The 21190-nt window shown below is 48.2% G+C and overlaps 1 long non-coding RNA gene across 1 annotated transcript; it reads left to right on the top strand.

Moving 5' to 3' along the window:
• The first annotated feature begins 712 nt into the window (after positions 1–712).
• Positions 713–20915, top strand: LOC138352031 (uncharacterized). Its single transcript, XR_011222692.1, has 3 exons — positions 713–813; positions 18497–18662; positions 20514–20915. It is a non-coding gene; the product is annotated as an uncharacterized lncRNA (long non-coding RNA).
• Positions 20916–21190: the final 275 nt, after the last annotated feature.

Genomic DNA, 21190 nt, shown 5'->3' with positions numbered 1-21190 from the left:
GTGGCCCTCTAGGTCGTTGTCAACCCCAGTGGCCCTCTAGGTCGTTGTCAACCCCAGTGGTCCTCTAGGTCGTTGTCAACCCCAGTGGTCCTCTAGGTCGTTGTCAACCCCAGTGGTCCTCTAGGTCGTTGTCAACCCCAGTGGTCCTCTAGGTCGTTGTCAACCCCAGTGGTCCTCTAGGTCGTTGTCAACCCCAGTGGTCCTCTAGGTCGTTGTCAACCCCAGTGGTCCTCTAGGTCGTTGTCAACCCCAGTGGTCCTCTAGGTCGTTGTCAACCCCAGTGGTCCTCTAGGTCGTTGTCAACCCCAGTGGTCCTCTAGGTCGTTGTCAACCCCAGTGGTCCTCTAGGTCGTTGTCAACCCCAGTGGTCCTCTAGGTCGTTGTCAACCCCAGTGGTCCTCTAGGTCGTACCACCACCATCATGCACGACAGCGAAGGACGGAGGGGGAAACTATCAGGCGCAAGCAGCACGCCAATACGACTATATAGCACTGGGAAGGGATCAGGATAAAGATTTGGGATGGGACGGGGGAAGGAATTATGCACAACCACTTGTGGACGGTCGGGGATTGAACGCCGACCTGCATGAAGCGAGACCGTCGCTCTACCGTCCAGTTTTTTCAGGGGCTGACGGAAGTGGTAATCAGCTTATCACGGATCAAACATCCATCCTGTGTGTCGCGAAGGCAGGTTTCCGTTACATAATGAGAACAGGCACTCGACCACAATGATTTTCTAAACAAGTTAGCGTAGAGAGGCTACAGCCACAAGCGGGACACACCAGCCGGACCTCACTGCTCGTCTTGCTAACAGGTTAGTGATACAAAATGTGTGTCGACATATACTAGTGTACATATAATATATATATGTACACTGTATAATGTATATATATAATATATATATATATATATATATATATATATATATATATATATATATATATATATATATATATATATATATATATAAATATATATATATATATATATATGTCGTACCTAGTAGCCAGAACTCACTTTTCAGCCTACTATGCGAGGCCCAATTTGCCTAATAAGCCAAGTTTTTCCTGAATTAATATATTTTCTCTAATTTTTCTCTTATGAAATGATAAAGCTACCCATTTCATTATGTTTGAGGTCAATTGTTTTTTATTGGAGATAAAATTAAAGTAGATATATGACCGAACCTAACCAACCCTACCTAACCTAACCTAACCTATCTTTATAGGTTAGGTTAGGTTAGGTAGCCGAAAAAAGTTAGGTTAGGTTTGGTTAGGTAGGTTAGGTAGTCGAAAAACAATTAATTCATGAAAACTTGGCTTATTAGGCAAATCGGGCCTTGCATAGTAGGCTGAGAAGTGAGTTCTGGCTACTAGGTACGACATATATATATATATATATATATATATATATATATATATATATATATATATATATATATATATATATATATATATATATATATCGTATCTAGTAGCCAGAATACATTTCTTGGTCTACTATGCAAGGCCCGATTTGCCTAATAGGCCGAGTGATTTTCATTATTTTCAATAAATTGTTTCAACTTAGTTTATTTGAATTATTATTATTATATTATATTAGGAACATAAATTATTGACTTAGTTGTTAGTTTAGGTTAGGTTTAGATAGGTTAGGTTAGGTAAGGTTGGTAAGGTTAGGTTAAGTTAGGTTAGGTAAGGTTGGTAAGGTTAGGTTAAGTTAGGTTAGGTTAGGTTAGGTTAGGTTTAGATAGGTTAGGTTAGGTAAGGTTGGTAATGTTAGGTTAAGTTAGGTTAGGTAAGGTTGGTAAGGTTCGGTCACATATCTAAGTTAGTGTTAACTCAAATTTCAACAAATTAACTTATAAATAATGAAATGGACAGATTTCTCATTTCAATAAGAAAAAATGAGAAAAATATATAAATTCAGGAAAACTTGGCTTATTAGGCAAATCGGGCCTTGCATAGTAGGCCGAGTACGACCTACTCCAGTAGGTCGTACCAGGACCACAGTTCTTTTTCCATTTGCTGTCAGTGTCCAAATGATGGAGTCTGTGTGTACGTTTTCACTCTGATTCTTGAGTTCTTAAAATTTCCACTCCCGTTTTACTATGAGGGCAACTCTACCTCCTTGACTTTGTTGTCATTCTTTTCATATCACTTGGACCCCTTCCTTGTGGGAATATTGCATCAGAGATCATATCATTTATTTTCATTTCCACTATTCCAATCATATCTGGGACACTTTCACTTATTACTTTAATTTCCTCGGCTTTGTTCCTAACTCCGTCAGCGTTCGTGTACCAAGTCTTCAGGCTCTTCCTGGAGAGACTTCAGTGTCAGGAAGTCCGGGGGGTGAGAGGGGGTCAGGGAGAGTGCGTACTCACCTAGTTGTGTTTGCGGGGGTTGAGCTCTGGCTCTTTGGTCCAACCTCTCAACCGTCAATCAACTTATGTACAGATTCCTGAGCCTACTGGGCTCTATCATATCTACATTTTGAAACTGTGTATGGAGTCAGCCTCCACCACATCACTGCCTAATGCATTCCATCTGTTAACTACTCAGACATTGAAAAGGTTCTTTATAACGTGCCTGTGGCTCATTTGGGTACTCAGTCTCCACCTGTGTCACCTTGTTCGCGTATGATCTGCTGTGTGTGTGTGTGTGTGTGTGTGTGTGTGTGTGTGTGTGTGTGTGTGTGGTGTGTGTGTGTGTGTGTGTGTGTGTGGTGTGTGTGTGTGTGCTTGCTTGCTTGCAGTGGGAGGAAATCCAACATCTGCCAGCAACATTTTACCTACAATCGTAAAAAAAGAAAGAAAATAATGTTATCGAACCGGACACTGATATTGAGATACACTTAAATTGGCTCATAAGATAAATTTGGAATTGTGTACATATGTCATAGTCTGTTAGTCCCTGAACCTGATAGTCTGTTAGTCCCTGAACCTGATAGTCTGTTAGTTCCTGAACCTGATAGTCTGTTAGTCCCTGAACCTGATAGTCTGTTAGTCCCTGAACCTGATAGTCTGTTAGTCCCTGAACCTGATAGTCTGTTAGTCCCTGAACCTGATAGTCTGTTAGTCCCTGAATCTGTTAGTCTGTTAGTCCCTGAACCTGATAGTCTGTTAGTCCCTGAACCTGATAGTGAGTCAGTAGTGTGTGTCAGGGGAGGTGGGTCAGGGGGCCGTGTCTGGGAGGTGGGTCAGGGGGCCGTGTCTGGGGAGGTGGGTCAGGGACCGTGTCTGGGAGGTGGGTCAGGGACCCAGTCTGGGGAGGTGGGTCAGGGGGCCGTGTCTGGGAGGTGGGTCAGGGGGGGGCCGTGTCTGGGGAGGTGGGGTCAGGGGGGCCGTGTCTGGGGAGGTGGGTCAGGGGGCCGTGTCTGGGGAGGTGGGTCAGGGAGGCCGTGTCTGGGGAGGTGGGTCAGGGGGGGCCGTGTCTGGGGGAGGTGGGTCAGGGGGCCGTGTCTGGGGAGGTGGGTCAGGGACCCAGTCTGGGAGGTGGGTCAGGGGGCCGTGTCTGGGGAGGTGGGTCAGGGGGGGCCGTGTCTGGGGAGGTGGGTCAGGGGGGCCGTGTCTGGGGAGGTGGGTCAGGGGGGCCGTGTCTGGGGAGGTGGGTCAGGGGGCCGTGTCTGGGGAGGTGGGTCAGGGAGGCCGTGTCTGGGGAGGTGGGTCAGGGGGGCCGTGTCTGGGGAGGTGGGTCAGGGGGGCCGTGTCTGGGGAGGTGGGTCAGGGGCCGTGTCTGGGAGGTGGGTCAGGGGGGCCGTGTCTGGGGAGGTGGGTCAGGGGGGCCGTGTCTGGGGAGGTGGGTCAGGGGCCGTGTCTGGGGAGGTGGGTCAGGGGGCCGTGTCTGGGGAGGTGGGTCAGGGGGGCCGTGTCTGGGGAGGTGGGTCAGGGGCCGTGTCTGGGGAGGTGGGTCAGGGGCCGTCTCTAGCCCCGCCTTTGGCCTCGCTTCCGTCTCTCTCATTGGCTAGTTGGTATGTGCATCTTACCTCTCCCTGGCCGCTGATTGGGTTACAGTGGGAGCAACAGACGAGGGCAGAGTCGCTGTGTGATTGGTGGCGAGGCTGGTTGCAGAAATTGTTCAGCTCAAACATGTGCAGAAAAACTGGCCAACTTTGCTCTGACGTCACCACCGGTCTTGGCTGCTCTAACCTATCTGTGCTTACCTACCAGTGCTTCTCTTTCCCTGATTACCTTTATTTTATTTTTACTTTCGTGTATTCGAGTCCTTTGTCTTGTAGGCTCTTAAAGTTGAATGTTGGTTTTGTGAGGTTTTATTTCAGTATATCCCTTCTTGTTGAGCAGCCGTATAGGGTATGGGTATTTCCTGAAGTTTCCTTCACCCATTGGTGTTTACAGCCTCTCAGCTATGTCTCCTTGTCTCATTATTTCTGAGTATACAGAGGTTGTCCTTGTTCATCTTTAATTATCCCATCAGTATTTTGTATATAGTGATCATATACTCTCTGCTGGTCTCCTCTGGCTATACGAAAGTGAGTTACAATAATCTCTCCCGAAACATAATCTTCTTAATTCGTGCACTAGACTTGTGCTACAGTCTTCCCTTTCCTTTGATGCTTGAAGCAAATCTCTGTACATAATCAAGTATTATTTTACTTCAAGAGCTGCAGATTTCATGCCTGTGCTGCATATTCTAATATTGGTCTCACATAGGCTGTGTAGATTATCTAGAAAAAGTCCCTATTCAGGTTATTAAATGCTGATCTTATGTTTGCCAGTTTCCCATATGCTGCTGATGTGACCCTGTTTAGGTGTGCCTCTGGTGTTAGTGATGGTTTGTCATTAACTCTCAACATCGCCTGTGGCCTGTGGCTGTGGCCTGTGGCTGTGGCCTGTGACTTATGACCTGTGACCTGTAACTTATGACCTGTGGCCTGTGACTTATGACCTGTGACCTGTGGCCTGCGACTTGTGATCTGTGACCTATGACCTGTGACCTTTTGCCTGTGACCCGTGACCTATGACCTTTGATCCGTGACCTGTGTCTTATGACCTGTGGCCTGTGACCTATGACCTGTGGCCTGTGACCTATGACCTGTGACCTGTTGCCTGTGACCTGTGACCCGTGACCTGTAGCCTGTGGCCTATGACCTGTGACCTGTTGCATGTGGCCTCTGACCCGTGACCTATGACCTGTGGTCTATGACCTGTGACACGTGGCCTGTGACCTGTGACCCGTGACCTGTAGCCTGTGACCTATGACCTGTGGCCTGTGACCCGTCACACGTCAACATCAGTTCATAAATGGCCTCCTCACGGAGTCAAATGCAGTATTTGGAGCTTTCACAGAAACCCATGCAGGGGAATTGATGGACAGTGAGATCTGGATTCCAGGATATAACCTATATAGGTGTGATAGGAAAATTAGGTCACATGGAGGAGTGGGTCTGTATATTAGGGAAGACCTTGTATGCTCGGAGCTCCTAAACGTTACAAATGAGGTGGTAGAGGTACTGGGATTAAAAATAGAGAGAAAAAAAATTGTGATTATACTAATATACAAACCGCCAGATGCAACGGCTGAGGAATTCACAGAACAAATAAGCAAAATAGAGAATAGCCTTGATAATTTGGAGAACCCGATACCTGATATTATCTTCCTAGGTGACTTCAACTTGCCTAGTCTCAGGTGGAAAATAGCAAACAATAATATTATACCAGGAAATCTATCAGGACCTAACCAACCACAGATTAGAGAACTACTTAGATTCTGTGACAAATTTTCACTCAATCAGCAGATATCGGAGCCAACGAGAAATGAAAATATTCTAGATCTGGTCTTTACGAACAATGAAGACATTATCAGAGACATTACGATATCAGATACCACATATTCAGATCACAAGCTCATTGAAGTGCAAACGACCATCAATACTCAGAATAGACCTAAAACGTTGATAAAGCGAGAGGGGCTATTCAGTAAATTCAATTTTAATAATAAAAGGATAGACTGGGAGATAATAAACAGGGAACTTACAAACATTCCATGGGGAACTGTTTCTAAGTAATACAAGTCCTACAGAAGGAATAGAAAAACTGACTTCAGAAGCGTATCAAGTCTGTCTGAAACATGTTCCTTTGAGGAAAGCCAGAAAGAGATCTAACGTGGAAAGAGAACGCAGACGACACTATAAACGCAGGAAAAAAATAACGGAACTGCTTATGCAGACACGAATTTCCCGTCAAAGAAGGAATAATTTAAATAGGGAGATTGAAGAAATCGAGCGGAAATTGAAACACTCATATGAAACTGAAGAAAGGCAGTTAGAACAGAAAGCCATTCAGGATATAAAGAAAAATCCAAAATATTTCTTCTCATATGCGAAATCAAAAGCAAAAACCACTGCCAGTATTGGACCTATTCGTACAAGTGAAGGTTCATACACGGAGGATGCCAAAGAAATTAGTGAAATCCTAAAAAGCAGTATGAGGACATGTTTAGCACTCCAATAAACAACATGAAGGTGGAAGATCCAGACAATTTCTTTATGCGGGATATTCAAACCCCTGTAAATATAACTGATATAAACACGAGCGCACTAAATTTTGAAAAAAGAAATTGAAAACATGCCCATGCACTCGGCCCCCAGGTCCAGACTCATGGAATTCAATATTTATAAAGAAATGCAAAGTGCCGGTAGCACAGGCACTCAGTATAGTGTGGAGGAAGAGCTTGGACACGGGGGAGATACCAGATGCACTTAAAGTAGCAGACAGCCCCTCTACACAAGGGAGGGAGCAAAGCATTGGCAAAAAATGATAGACCAGTTGCACTAACATCGCACATCATAAAAGTATTTGAGAGAGTGATTAGGAGTCAGGTCACCAATTTCATGGAGACCAATGACCTTCACAACCCAGGCCAACATGGATTTCGAGCGGGAAGATCGTGCCTCTCACAGCTACTTGAGCCCTACGACAAAGTCACTGAGGCATTAGAAGAGAAACAGAATGCTGATGTGATATACACGGACTTCGCAAAGACTTTCGATAAATGTGACCATGGCGTGATAGCACACAAAATGAAGTCAATGGGAATAACCGGTAAAGTAGGACGCTGGATACTCAGTTTTCTGTCAAACAGGACTCAGCGAGTAACTGTCAACCATATAAAATCTAGTCCAAGTGCAGTGAAAAGCTCTGTACCTCAGGGTACAGTCCTTGCACCGCTGCTTTTCCTTATTCTCATATCAGATATAGACAAAAATACAAGTCACAGCTTCGTATCATCCTTTGCAGATGACACAAAAATCAGTATGAAAATTACCTCGGCTGAGGACATTGAAAAACTTCAAGCTGTTATTAATAAAGTTTTCGACTGGGCATCAGAAAATAACATGATGTTTAACAGTGATAAATTCCAGGTACTCAGGTACGGTAAAAATGAAGACCTTAAACATAATACAGAGTACAAAACACAATCAAATGTACCCATAGTAGGAAAACAGCATGTAAAGGATTTGGGAATAATGATGTCTGACGACCTAACGTTTAAGGAGCATAACCAAGCAAATATTGCGACAGCCAGAAAAATGATAGGATGGATTACGAGAACTTTCAAATCCAGGGATCCCATCACAATGGTTGTACTCTTCAAGTCACTTGTGTTGTCCCGTCTTGAGTACTGTTCAGTACTCACTTCCCCCTTCAGAGCAGGAGAGATTGCTGAAATAGAGGGAATACAGAGAACATATACGGCACGCATAGACGCAATAAAGCACCTAAATTATTGGGATCGTCTCAAAGCCCTCCAAATGTACTCACTAGAAAGAAGACGAGAGAGATATCAAATAATATACACCTGGAAGATACTGGAGGGCCAAGTACCAAATCTACACAGTAAAATAACAACGTACTGGAGTAAACGATATGGAAGAAAATGTAGAATAGAACCAGTGAAGAGCAGAGGTGCCATAGGCACAATCAGAGAACACTGTATAAACATCAGAGGTCCGCGGTTGTTCAACGTCCTCCCAGCAAGCATAAGAAATATTGCCGGAACAACCGTGGACATTTTCAAGAGGAAACTAGATTTATTCCTCCAAGGAGTGCCGGACCAACCGGGCTGTGGTGGGTATGTGGGCCTGCGGGCCGCTGCAAGCAACAGCCTGGTGGACCAAACTCTCACAAGTCAAGCCTGGCCTCGGGCCGGGCTTGGGGAGTAGAACTCCCAGAACCCCATCAAACTAGGTATCAACCAGGTACCTGTGACCCGTGACCTATGACCCGTGGCCTGTGACCCTCTTAGTGTCTCACAGTGTGTAAACATTGTTATACACCAGCCCCACTCACTCGGGTCCGCAGTCATGTGGATTGTGAGGAATAAGTGTGGCAGACCCGAGCCTTGGAGACCCCGCTTGTGACCCCTCCAGGTGGACCCCACACTGGTCACCCTCCAGGTGGACCCCACACTGGTCACCCCTCCAGGTGGACCCCACACTGGTCACCCTCCAGGTGGACCCCACACTGGTCACCCTCCAGGTGGACCCCACACTGGTCACCCGCCAGGTGGACCCCACACTGGTCACCCTCCAGGTGGACCCCACACTGGTCACCCTCCAGGTGGACCCCACACTGGTCACCCTCCAGGTGGACACCACACTGGTCACCCTCCAGGTGGACCCCACACTGGTCACCCGCCAGGTGGACCCCACACTGGTCACCCTCCAGGTGGACCCCACACTGGTCACCCTCCAGGTGGACCCCACACTGGTCACCCGCCAGGTGGACCCCACACTGGTCACCCTCCAGGTGGACCCCACACTGGTCACCCTCCAGGTGGACCCCACACTGGTCACCCTCCAGGTGGACACCACACTGGTCACCCTCCAGGTGGACCCCACACTGGTCACCCTCCAGGTGGACCCCACACTGGTCACCCGCCAGGTGGACCCCACACTGGTCACCCTCCAGGTGGACCCCACACTGGTCACCCTCCAGGTGGACCCCCACACTGGTCACCCTCCAGGTGGACCCCACACTGGTCACCCGCCAGGTGGACCCCACACTGGTCACCCTCCAGGTGGACCCCACACTGGTCACCCTCCAGGTGGACCCCACACTGGTCACCCTCCAGGTGGACCCCACACTGGTCACCCTCCAGGTGGACCCCACACTGGTCACCCTCCAGGTGGACCCCACACTGGTCACCCGCCAGGTGGACCCCACACTGGTCACCCTCCAGGTGGACCCCACACTGGTCACCCTCCAGGTGGACCCCACACTGGTCACCCTCCAGGTGGACCCCACACTGGTCACCCTCCAGGTGGACCCCACACTGGTCACCCTCCAGGTGGACCCCACACTGGTCACCCGCCAGGTGGACCCCACACTGGTCACCCTCCAGGTGGACCCCACACTGGTCACCCGCCAGGTGGACCCCACACTGGTCACCCGCCAGGTGGACCCCACACTGGTCACCCGCCAGGTGGACCCCACACTGGTCACCCGCCAGGTGGACCCCACACTGGTCACCCTCCAGGTGGACCCCACACTGGTCACCCTCCAGGTGGACCCCACACTGGTCACCCTCCAGGTGGACCCCACACTGGTCACCCGCCAGGTGGACCCCACACTGGTCACCCTCCAGGTGGACCCCACACTGGTCACCCTCCAGATGGACCCCACACTGGTCACCCTCCAGGTGGACCCCACACTGGTCACTGAGTGACAGACGCAGCAGTTGTCATTTGAGTGTCGGAGGCATCAGGTGTCATGTGAGTGCCAGAGGCAGCAGGTGTCATGTGTCAGAGGCAGCACGTGTCATGTGAGTGTCAGAGGCAGCAGGTGTCATGTGAGTGACAGGCAGCAGGTGTCATGTGTCAGAGGCAGCAGGTGTCATGTGAGTGTCAGAGGCAGCAGGTGTCATGTGAGTGACAGGCAGCAGGTGTCATGTGTCAGAGGCAGCAGGTGTCATGTGTCAGAGGCAGCAGGTGTCATGTGTCAGAGGCAGCAGGTGTCATGTGAGTGTCAGAGGCATCAGGTGTCATGTGAGTGTCAGAGGCAGCAGGTGTCATGTGTCAGAGGCAGCAGGTGTCATGTGTCAGAGGCAGCAGGTGTCATGTGTCAGAGGCAGCACGTGTCATGTGAGTGTCGGAGTCATCAGGTGTCATGTGAGTGCCAGAGGCAGCAGGTGTTTTGTGAGTGTCAGAGGCAGGTGTCATGTGAGTGTCAGGGGCAGCAGGTGTCATGTGGATGTCAGAGGCAGCAGGTGTCATGTGGATGTCAGAGGCAGCAGGTGTCATGTGAGTGTCAGAGGCAGCAGGTGTCATGTGAGTGTCAGAGGCAGCAGGTGTCATGTGAGTGTCAGAGGCAGCAGGTGTCATGTGAGTGTCAGAGGCAGCAGGTGTCATGTGAGTGTCAGAGGCAGCAGGTGTCATGTGACAGGCAGCAGGTGTCATGTGAATGTCAGAGGCAGCAGGTGTCATGTGAGTGACAGGCAGCAGGTGTCATGTGAGTGTCAGAGGCAGCAGGTGTAATGTGAGTGTCAGAGGCAGCAGGTGTCATGTGGATGTCAGAAACAGCAGGTGTCATGTGGATGTCAGAGGCAGCAGGTGTCATGTGAGTGTCAGAAGCAGCAGGTGTCATGTGTCAGAGGCAGCAGGTGTCATGTGTCAGAGGCAGCAGGTGTCATGTGTCAGAGGCAGGCAGGTGTCATGTGAGTGTCAGGGGCAGCACGTGTCATGCGAAGTGTCAGAGGCAGCAGGTGTCATGTGTCAGAGGCAGCAGGTGTCATGTGTCAGAGGCAGCAGGTGTCATGTGTCAGAGGCAGCAGGTGTCATGTGAGTGTCAGAGGCAGCAGGTGTCATGTGAGTGACAGAGGCAGCAGTGTCATGTGAGTGTCAGAGGCATCAGGTGTCATGTGGGTGTCAGAGGCATCAGGTGTCATGTGTCAGAGGCAGCAGGTGTCATGTGTCAGAGGCAGCAGGTGTCATGCGAGTGTCAAGAGGCGCGTCGCGGGTCACCACCCCTGACATATCACAGCTCAAAAAGGAACTTTCAACTAACTTATCTCACACCAACTTTTAAAAGCTCGCTATCTGCTCGTTAAACAGAAATACAAAAAGTATATCTCGTGATAGCGGGACCGTGGCGGAGATCCTGAGCCACTGTCGTGGCGGCCAGCACACTCCGGCCCCCCTGGCCATATCTCTCAGTCTCTAATGGGGTCACTCCGTAACAAAATGCAACTGTTGTGCCTAACCAGCAATGTACGCAAGCATCCCACCTGACCATTCGAGGCCGATGCGTAGAAAACGTCACTAATGTGGTGCTTAACTTTTTTTGCTAACAGGTCGCATTGTTTACAGATGGCTAAATTGCACTACAATAGCGACGTATTAGATAAGAAGTCAGGTTATAGGTTCAGGCAGGCGGGTAGGCGCCACAATGAGAGTACATAGCATTGATGAACAAATCCACAAGGGCCGTGACGAGGATTCGAACCTGCGTCCGAGAGCATCCCAGACGCCGCCCTAATCGACTGAGCTACGACATGGTCAAAAGGAGTTGAAACCGAAGTTCTACTGAACTTACTGGATCCTGCAGCCTCTCCGAGGCACAAACCAGGGTTTTGCACTACTCTCCACATGCACTCGAGCTATGTCAATAGGCCGTTCTCCCTCTTCGCCCTATTGACATATTGACAGAACGGCCTATTGACATAGCTCGAGTGCATGTGGAGAGTAGTGCAAAACCCTGGTTTGTGCCTCGGAGAGGCTGCAGGATCCAGTAAGTTCAGTAGAACTTCGGTTTCAACTCCTTATGACCCTGTCGTAGCTCAGTCGATTAAGGCAGCGTCTGGAATGCTCTCGAACGCAGATTCGAATCCTCGTCACGGGCCTTGTAGATTTGTTCATTTGATGCATCACGCAATTGTGATTTCTGTGTGTAACATAGCATTGATGTTTTTACATTCTTGTAAAGCCACTAACACGCATAGCCTTTAGGGCAGGTCCTTAATCTAACAGATAATTTTAAGTAGGTAATTTCAAGCAAAACTGAAATAATGTTAACAGGTACTTTATAAGAAAATTTTACGTAAGTAAGTTATGTTGAGACTGCAGCCATATACGGCGTGTGGTGGTGTAGCTCGTAGCGGCATATTGGTGGGAGCTCTACGGTCTTCACCAGGCACTGTGAGCCTTCTTGTAGGGCAACCCTTGTGTATGGTTAGTGTCTGAAGCCTTGACCAGTGTTGTGTCGAGCTCTGGCCAGTGTTGTGTCGAGCTGTGGCCAGTGTTGTGTCGAGCTGTGGCCAGTGTTATGATGAGCTGTGGCCAGTGTTGTGTCGAGCTCTGGCCGGTGTTGTGTCGAGCTGTGGTCAGTGTTGTGTCGAGCTGTGGCCAGTGTTGTGTCGAGCTGTGGCCGGTGTTGTGTCGAGCTGTGGCCAGTGTTGTGTCGAGCTGTGGCCAGTGTTTGTGTCGAGCTCTGGCCAGTGTTGTGTCGAGCTGTGGCCAGTGTTGTGTCGAGCTGTGGCCAGTGTTGTGTCGAGCTGTGGTCAATATTGTGTCGAGCTGTGGCCAGTGTTGTGTCGAGCTGTGGCCAGTGTTGTGTCGAGCTGTAGCCAGTGTTGTGTCGAGCTGTGGCCAGTGTTGTGTCGTGCTCTAGCCGGTGTTGTGTCGAGCTGTGGCCAGTGTTTGTGTCGAGCTCTGGCCAGTGTTGTGTCGAGCTCTGGCCAGTGTTGTGTCGAGCTCTGGCCAGTGTTGTGTCGAGCTCTGGCCAGTGTTGTGTCGAGCTGTGGCCAGTGTTGTGTCGAGCTGTGGTCAATATTGTGTCGAGCTGTGGCCAGTGTTGTGTTGAGCTGTGGCCAGTGTTGTGTCGAGCTGGGGCCAGTGTTGTGTCGAGCTGTGGCCAGTGTTGTGTCGTGCTCTAGCCGGTGTTGTGTCGAGCTGTGGCCAGTGTTGTGTCGTGCTCTAGCCGGTGTTGTGTCGAGCTGTAGTCAATGTTGTGTCGAGCTCTGGCCAGTGTTGTGTCGAGCTCTGGCCAGTGTTGTGTCGAGCTCTGGCCAGTGTTGTGTCGAGCTCTGGCCAGTGTTGTGTCGAGCTGTGGCCAGTGTTGTGTCGAGCTGTGGTCAGTGTTGTGTCGAGCTCTGGCCAGTGTTGTGTCGAGCTGTGGCCAGTGTTATGTTGAGCTGTGGCCAGTGTTATGTTGAGCTGTGGCCGGTGTTGTGTCGAGCTCTGGCCAGTGTTATGATGAGCTCTGGCCAGTGTATGTTGAGCTGTGGCCAGTGTTGTGTCGAGCTGTGGCCAGTGTTATGTTGAGCTCTGGCCAGTGTTGTGTCGAGCTGTGGCCAGTGTTGTGTCGAGCTGTGGCCAGTGTTATGTTGAGCTGTGGCCAGTGTTGTGTCGAGCTGTGGCCAGTGTTATGTTGAGCTGTGACCAGTGTTGTGTCGAGCTGTGGCCAGTGTTGTGTTGAGCTGTGGCCGGTGTTGTGTCGAGCTGTGGCCAGTGTTGTGTCGAGCTGTGGCCGGTGTTGTGTCGAGCTGTGGCCGGTGTTGTGTCGAGCTCTGGCCAGTGTTGTGTCGAGCTCTGGCCAGTGTTGTGTCGAGCTCTGGCCAGTGTTGTGTCGAGTTGTGGCCAGTGTTATGTGAGCTGTGGCCAGTGTTATGTTGAGCTGTGGCCACTGTTGTGTTCAGCTGTGGCCAGTGTTGTTGTCGAGCTGTGGCCAGTGTTGTGTCGAGCTGTGGCCGGTGTTGTGTCGAGCTCTGGCCAGTGTTGTGTCGAGCTCTGGCCAGTGTTGTGTCGAGCTCTGGCCAGTGTTGTGTCGAGCTCTGGCCGGTGTTGTGTCGAGCTGTGGCCGGTTTTGTGTCGAGCTGTGGCCAGTGTTGTGGTCGAGCTCTGGCCAGTGTTGTGTCGAGCTCTGGCCAGTGTTGTGTCGAGTTGTGGCCAGTGTTATGTTGAGCTGTGGCCAGTGTTATGTTGAGCTGTGGCCAGTGTTGTGTTCAGCTGTGGCCAGTGTTGTGTCGAGCTGTGGCCAGTGTTGTGTCGAGCTGTGGCCGGTGTTGTGTCGAGCTCTGGCCAGTGTTGTGTCGAGCTCTGGCCAGTGTTGTGTCCGAGCTCTGGCAGTGTTGTGTCGAGCTCTGGCCGGTGTTGTGTCGAGCTGTGGCCGGTTTTGTGTCGAGCTGTGGCCAGTGTTGTGTCGAGCTCTGGCCAGTGTTGTGTCGAGCTCTGGCCAGTGTTGTGTCGAGCTCTGGCCAGTGTTGTGTCGAGCTCTGGCCAGTGTTGTGTCGAGCTCTGGCCAGTGTTGTTTCGAGCTGTGGCCAGTGTGTTTTCGAGCTGTGGCAAGTGTTGTGTCGAGCTCTGGCCGGTGTTGTGTCGAGCTCTGGCCGTGTTGTGTCGAGCTCTGGCCGGTTGTTGTGTCGAGCTCTGGCCAGTGTTGTAGTGCGTGTCAAACTCTGAATAATGGACAAAAAATTACACTTGACGCAAAACTGATTAGATTAACACTTTTTCTCTACAATACTTTGTTGTTTTCCTGTGTTCAAATCGCACCACTCTAATGCTTCACACACACTGCGTATACAAATAATTTGTCAACAGAACCAAAAACATCAAAGCTAACCTATGCTAGACCTAACTATACACAAAATTATAATATAAATTGAATTAATATTAAAATATACTAGACAAAAGTTTAAGTTATGCACTACGTGTAAATTTAGGAATGTGTTGTTGGGGCCAAAGTAGCTTGGACGAGCGGAGGCCGAGTACGGGTCCTTCAGTAAGGAGGGACACACACACACACACACACACACACACACACACACACACACACACACACACACACACACACACAAGCAGAAGAGAGTCAGTTTCAGGGTGATGTACTCGAACACAGATGGGATCACAAACAAGACAAGTGAACTAAGGAAAGAGCACAAGAAGTGAACCCAGATGTAATCGGACTCACTGAAACAAAACTCTCAGGAATCAAACGAATGCCGTGTTTCCCCAGGAGTACACAGTAATAAGGAAAGAGAGGGAAGGTAGGGGAGGAGGCGGAGTGGCCCTACTCATGAGAAAGGAATGGAGTTTTAAGGAGATGGCTATCCCGGGCTGTGAGGGGTTCAGAGACTACATAGCAAGCACCATGACAATGGGAGGACCAAGAATAGTAGTAGCAGTAATATACAACCCTCCACCAAATGACAGAAGACCCAGTCAAGAGTATGAAAACAACAACAAGGCAGTTAACACTATAATTGAGAGGGCAGCCTCTGCTGCCTGTAGAAATAGATCCCACCTGCTCATCATGGGGGACTTCAATCACGGAAGGAGTGACTGGGAGAACAAGGAACCGCATGGAGGCGAGGATACGTGGAGAGCCAAACTATTGGAGGTGGTGACTAAAAACTTTTTAACCCAGCATGTCAGAGAACCCACAAGGATGAGAGGAAATGACGAACCAGCGAGACTCGCCCTAGTCTTTACTCTGAACGACTCCGACATAAGAGAAATCGGTTTTGAGGACCCAGTAGGAATGAGCGACCACAGTGTACTGGTGTTTGAGTACCTGATTGAAGAAGGGTTATTGAACTCGAGGAGGGATACCGAAACCAAAAGGTTAGCATACCGAAAGGGAAACTATGAGAGGATAAGAAAATTCCTAACAGATATAGCATGGAAAACAGAGCTCAGGGGAAAGACGGCCCAAGATATGATGGACTACATCACGCAGAAGTGCAAGGACACAGCAAACAAGTTTGTCCCAGTCCAAAAGGAAAACAGTGAAATGAAGGTGAGAAACCCATGGTTTAATCAGAGAAGTAGGCTAGCTAAGCAGCAAAGTAAAAGGGCATGGAGAAACTATAGGAATAACGGGATACTGGAGAGCAGAGAAAGATACCAGAATGCCAGGAATAAATATGTCAGGATGAGAAGAGAGGCAGAAAGACAATACGAAAATGACATCGCAAGCAAGGCAAAGACTCAGCCTAAATTGCTGCATAGCCATATCAGGAGAAAAACAACAGTAAAGGAACAGGTTATGAAATTAAGGATAGGGGCAGAAGGATTCACTACAAACGACAAGGAAGTGTGTGAGGAACTGAATAAGAAATTCCAGGAGGTCTTCACCTTAAAGCAAGGAGAAATTCCACAGATAAGAGAAGGAATAGCTAACCAGGAACCACTGGAAGACTTTGAGATTACCAGCGGGGAAGTAAGGAAGTGTTTACTAGAGTAAAATGTGACAAAGGCTATAGGCCCAGATGGAATCTTCCCTTGGATACTAAAGGAAAGAGCAAAGGAACTGTGCCTACCACTCTCCATAGTGTATAACAAATTACTGGCAACAGGGGAACTGCCAGATATTTGGAAAGCAGCTAACGTAGTCCCAATATACAAGAAAGGGGATAGACAGAAGGCACTGAACTACAGGCCAGTTTTCCTAACCTGCATACCATGCAAGCTGATGGAGAAGATTGTGCAAAGAAAGCTAGTGGAGCATCTGGAGCGAAAGAACTTTGTAACACAGCATCAACATTGGTTCAGGGATGGCAGGTCCTGTCTCACTGGGTTACTTGAATTCTACGACCAGGCAACAAAAATAAGGCAAGAAAGAGAAGGGTGGGCAGACTGCATATTTTTGGATTGTCACAAAGCCTTTTATACAGTACCACACAACAGGCTAGTGAAAAAGCTGGAGATGCAGCCTGGAGTGAAAGGGAAGGTACTCCATTGGATAAAGGAGTACCTAAGCAACAGGAGACAACGAGTCTGTGTGAGGGGTGAGGTCTCAGATTGGCGAGACGTTACAAGTGGAGTCCCGCAGGGGTCAGTTCTTGGACCTATACTGTTTCTGGTATATGTAAATGATCTCCCAGAGGGTATAGATTCGTTTCTCCTAATGTTTGCCGATGATGCAAAAATTATGAGGAGGATTGAAACAGAGGATGATAGGAGGAGGCTACAAGATGACCTAGACAGACTGAGTGAATGGTCCAACAAATGGCTGTTGAAGTTCAACTCGAGTAAATGCAAAGTAATGAAACTAGGCAGTGGAAACAGGAGGCCAGACACAGGATACAGAATAGGAGATGAAGTACTTAATGAAACAGACAGAGAAAAAGATCTAGGTGTTGATATCACACCAAACCTGTCTCCTGAAGCCCACATAAAAAGAATAACGTCTGCGGCATATGCGAGGCTGGCTAACATCAGAACAGCGTTCAGGAATCTGTGTAAGGAATCATTCAGAATCTTGTACAGCACATATGTAAGACCAATCCTGGAGTATGCGACCCCAGCATGGAGCCCGTACCTTGTCAAGCACAAGACGAAGCTGGAAAAAGTCCAAAGGTATGCCACTAGACTAGTCCCAAAACTAAGAGGCGTGAGTTACGAGGAAAGGCTACGAGAAATGCACCTTACGACGCTGGAAGACAGAAGAGTAAGGGGAGACATGATCACAACCTACAAAATCCTCAGGGGAATCGACCGGGTAAACAAGGATAAACTATTCAACACTGGCGGGACGCGAACAAGGAGACACAGGTGGAAACTGAGTACCCACATGAGCCACAGGGACGTTAGAAGGAACTATTTCAGTGTCAGAGTAGTTAACGGATGGAATGCATTAGGCAGTGATGTGGTGGAGGCTGACTCCATACACAGTTTTAAATGTAGATATGATAGAGCCCAGTAGGCTCAGGAACCTGTACACCAGTTGATTGACAGTTGAGAGGCGGGACCAAAGAGCCAAAGCTCAACCCCCGCAAGCACAAATAGGTGAGTACACACACACACACACACACACACACACACACACACACACACACACACACACACACACACACTGAGAAAAGAAAGAAGAGAGGAAGAGCTTTGTAACTCCACCAGCAGGGTTCAGAGATGGTAAATCGTGCCTCACAGGCTTAATAGAATTCTATGACCAGGCGACAAAAATTAGGCAAGAAAGAGAAGGGCGGACAGACTGCATTTCCTTAAACTATCAGAAAGTCTATGGCACAGTACCCCATAAGAGGCTCTTACTAAAGTTGGAGTAAAAGGTAAGGTGCTCCAGTGGATAAGGGAGTATCTAAGCAACAGGAAACATCTAGTAACTGTGAAGGGGGGGGGGGCATCAGAGTGGCGAGATGTCACCAGCGGAGTCCCACAGGGCTCTGTACTTGGACCCATCCTGTTTCTGACATATATATAAAGATCATCCAGAGGGTATAGAATTATTATTCTCAATGTTTGCTGATGATGCAAAAATTATGAGAAGAATCAAGACATAAAAATAGACAGAGACTACAGGACGACCTGGACAAAACTGGAGGAATGGTCTAGAACATGGCTACTAAAGTTTAACTCTGGTAAGTGTAAAGTAATGAAATTAGGCGAAGGGAGCAGGAGGTTGAACACAAGGTACTGAATTTATAATATAGAAATTTAAATAAATAAAATTTTAATTTTATTAATGAGAGCTTTTTCGCGATTAATTTTAACAAAAAAAATTTTCTTTTCATGGAAAGGAGACGTTTCCTGGGAGATGCAGAGCACTGCAACTACTCAAGAGAAATAAGAGAACGCAGTTTGTGGTGGGCAGCGCGGCAGCCCAGCAAGATGGCGGCGGGTGGCAGGCACAGACCTCTGCTCTGGCGGGGGTCACTCCTTATCCTGTGGCTTCAGCTGTTCCAGGTGGGTCTTTACCATCCACCTCCCCCCTTCTGCTCACCACCACTTGTCAGTCTTCTTAGCTGGCTTAGAACTTTCCTTTCCCACATCTCACCTTGTTAGCTGGCTTAGAACTTTCCTTTCCCACATCTCATCTTGTTAGCTGGCTTAGAACTTTCCTTTCCACATCTCATCTTGTAGCTGGCTTAGAACTTTCCTTTTCCACATCTCACCTTGTTAGCTGGCTTAGAACTTTCCTTTCCCACATCTCATCTTGTTAGCTGGCTTAGAACTTTCCTTTCCTATATCTTATTAGCTGGCTTAGAACTTTTCTTTCCCATATCTCATCTTGTTACCTAGCTTAGAGGTCTGTCTTCCCATAGCTTAACATGTACTGTATATATAAACTGGCTGCCTGTCCCCCGACACAATGAATTACTATAAATCTTAAACCATTTCTCGAGATTGGTGATGTTGGGTTGCCTGAGTTAGGAAATACGCATACAAGTAGTCAAATGGTCTTTACGTAAATCAGGCTTTTATTGGTTGCTGGTTGAAGTGGTTTCATCTTGTTAGTGCTGTGAGTAGTTTGTCAGTCTTTAGCCTGGGACTACCAGACTGGTCTTTAGCCTGGGACTACCACACTGGTCTTTAGCCAGGGACTACCAGACTGGTCTTTAGCCTGGGACTACCACACTGGTCTTTAGCCAGGGACTACCACACTGGTCTTTAGCCTGGGACTACCAGACTGGTCTTTAGCCTGGGACTACCAGACTGGTCTTTAGCCTGGGACTACCAGACTGGTCTTTAGCCTGGGACTACCATACTGGTCTTTAGCCAGGGACTACCACACTGGTCTTTAGCCAGGGACTACCACACTGGCCTTTAGCCAGGGACTACCACACTGGTCTTTAGCCAGGGACTACCACACTGGCCTTTAGCCAGGGACTACCACACTGGTCTTTAGCCAGGGACTACCATACTGGTCTTTAGCCAGGGACTACCATACTGGTCTTTAGCCAGGGACTACCATACTGGTCTTTAGCCAGGGACTACCACACTGGTCTTTAGCCACGGACTACCACACTGGTCTTTAGCCTGGGACTACCACACTGGTCTTTAGCCAGGGACTACCACACTGGTCTTTAGCCAGGGACTACCATACTGGTCTTTAGCCAGGGACTACCATACTGGTCTTTAGCCTGGGACTACCACACTGGTCTTTAGCCTGGGACTACCACACTGGTCTTTAGCCTGGGACTACCATACTGGTCTTTAGCCAGGGACTACCATACTGGTCTTTAGCCTGGGACTACCATACTGGTCTTTAGCCTGGGACTACCACACTGGTCTTTAGCCAGGGACTACCACACTGGTCTTTAGCCAGGGATTACCATACTGGTCTTTAGCCTGGGACTACCATACTGGTCTTTAGCCAGGGATTACCATACTGGTCTTTAGCCTGGGACTACCACACTGGTCTTTAGCCAGGGATTACCATACTGGTCTTTAGCCTGGGACTACCACACTGGTCTTTAGCCAGGGATTACCATACTGGTCTTTAGCCTGGGACTACCACACTGGTCTTTAGCCAGTTTGTTTGTCTTTTGTTTATGGTTTTGGAATTGAAATATTTTGATTTTGAAATAGAAGAACAATTGTTGCCAACAGTTATAATCTGGGCTCGTTTGGTGTTAAATAATAATTAAACTCGAGGGCTATGACTTGTGTCACTATGCCAGCAAATATAGTTATAATTCTATGGAGAGATGGTTGTTGATAATATTTGTTAGTCGTTACACATCTTCACTGCTAGAATGAGGTGATTCCTACATGAACGATTTCATTAATTTTCATCTTATTTCTCTCCTAAAGTGTTCTTCGAACAACACAACAAACAGGATCGGTTCTGAGACTACCACCGGCGCTCACACTATCACCGGCAATGTAACTACCAACGGCTCTTTAACTACCACCGGCTCTGTGACCTCCACTGTTGAAACCAACATCGAGAGGGAAGAGCCTAGGAAGACCAAGCCACCCAGGAGGGACACCACTCCGTCATATCCAAGTATATTGTGCCTCTTCACTTCACCTTTCAACACCAACTTATTGATTTTCGAAATTAAAAGAATCATCATATTTCACTACCTCTGGAATAGTTACTTTTTGCCGAATATTGACACCAATAAAACTATAGCCATTATAAGCAGACCTTCACATGTGGTAATATAGTGGAAGCTGTAGTCACGGTTTGTAGTCTTTACTGTTTGCGTTTGTAATCAAGTGTATAAGTTGTAGGCTTACAAAGCTCCCCAGAGTGCCGCCGAAACTCTTCTCCGAGGCGAAGGGACTCATCTAATACAAACTTGATACCAATAACATATTATATATATATATATATATATATATATATATAATATATATATATATATAATATAGATATATAGATATATATATAAATATATATATTGTGGGAACCGACCTGTGAGATTTATATTTATTTAATTTATATGAATTTATATTTACGTTAATTTATATACTTCGATAGC

The sequence above is a fragment of the Procambarus clarkii genome, chromosome 52, assembly GCF_040958095.1.
Source record: "Procambarus clarkii isolate CNS0578487 chromosome 52, FALCON_Pclarkii_2.0, whole genome shotgun sequence".
NCBI lineage: Eukaryota > Metazoa > Arthropoda > Malacostraca > Decapoda > Cambaridae > Procambarus > Procambarus clarkii.
This window is presented reverse-complemented; position numbering and strand designations above follow the sequence as displayed.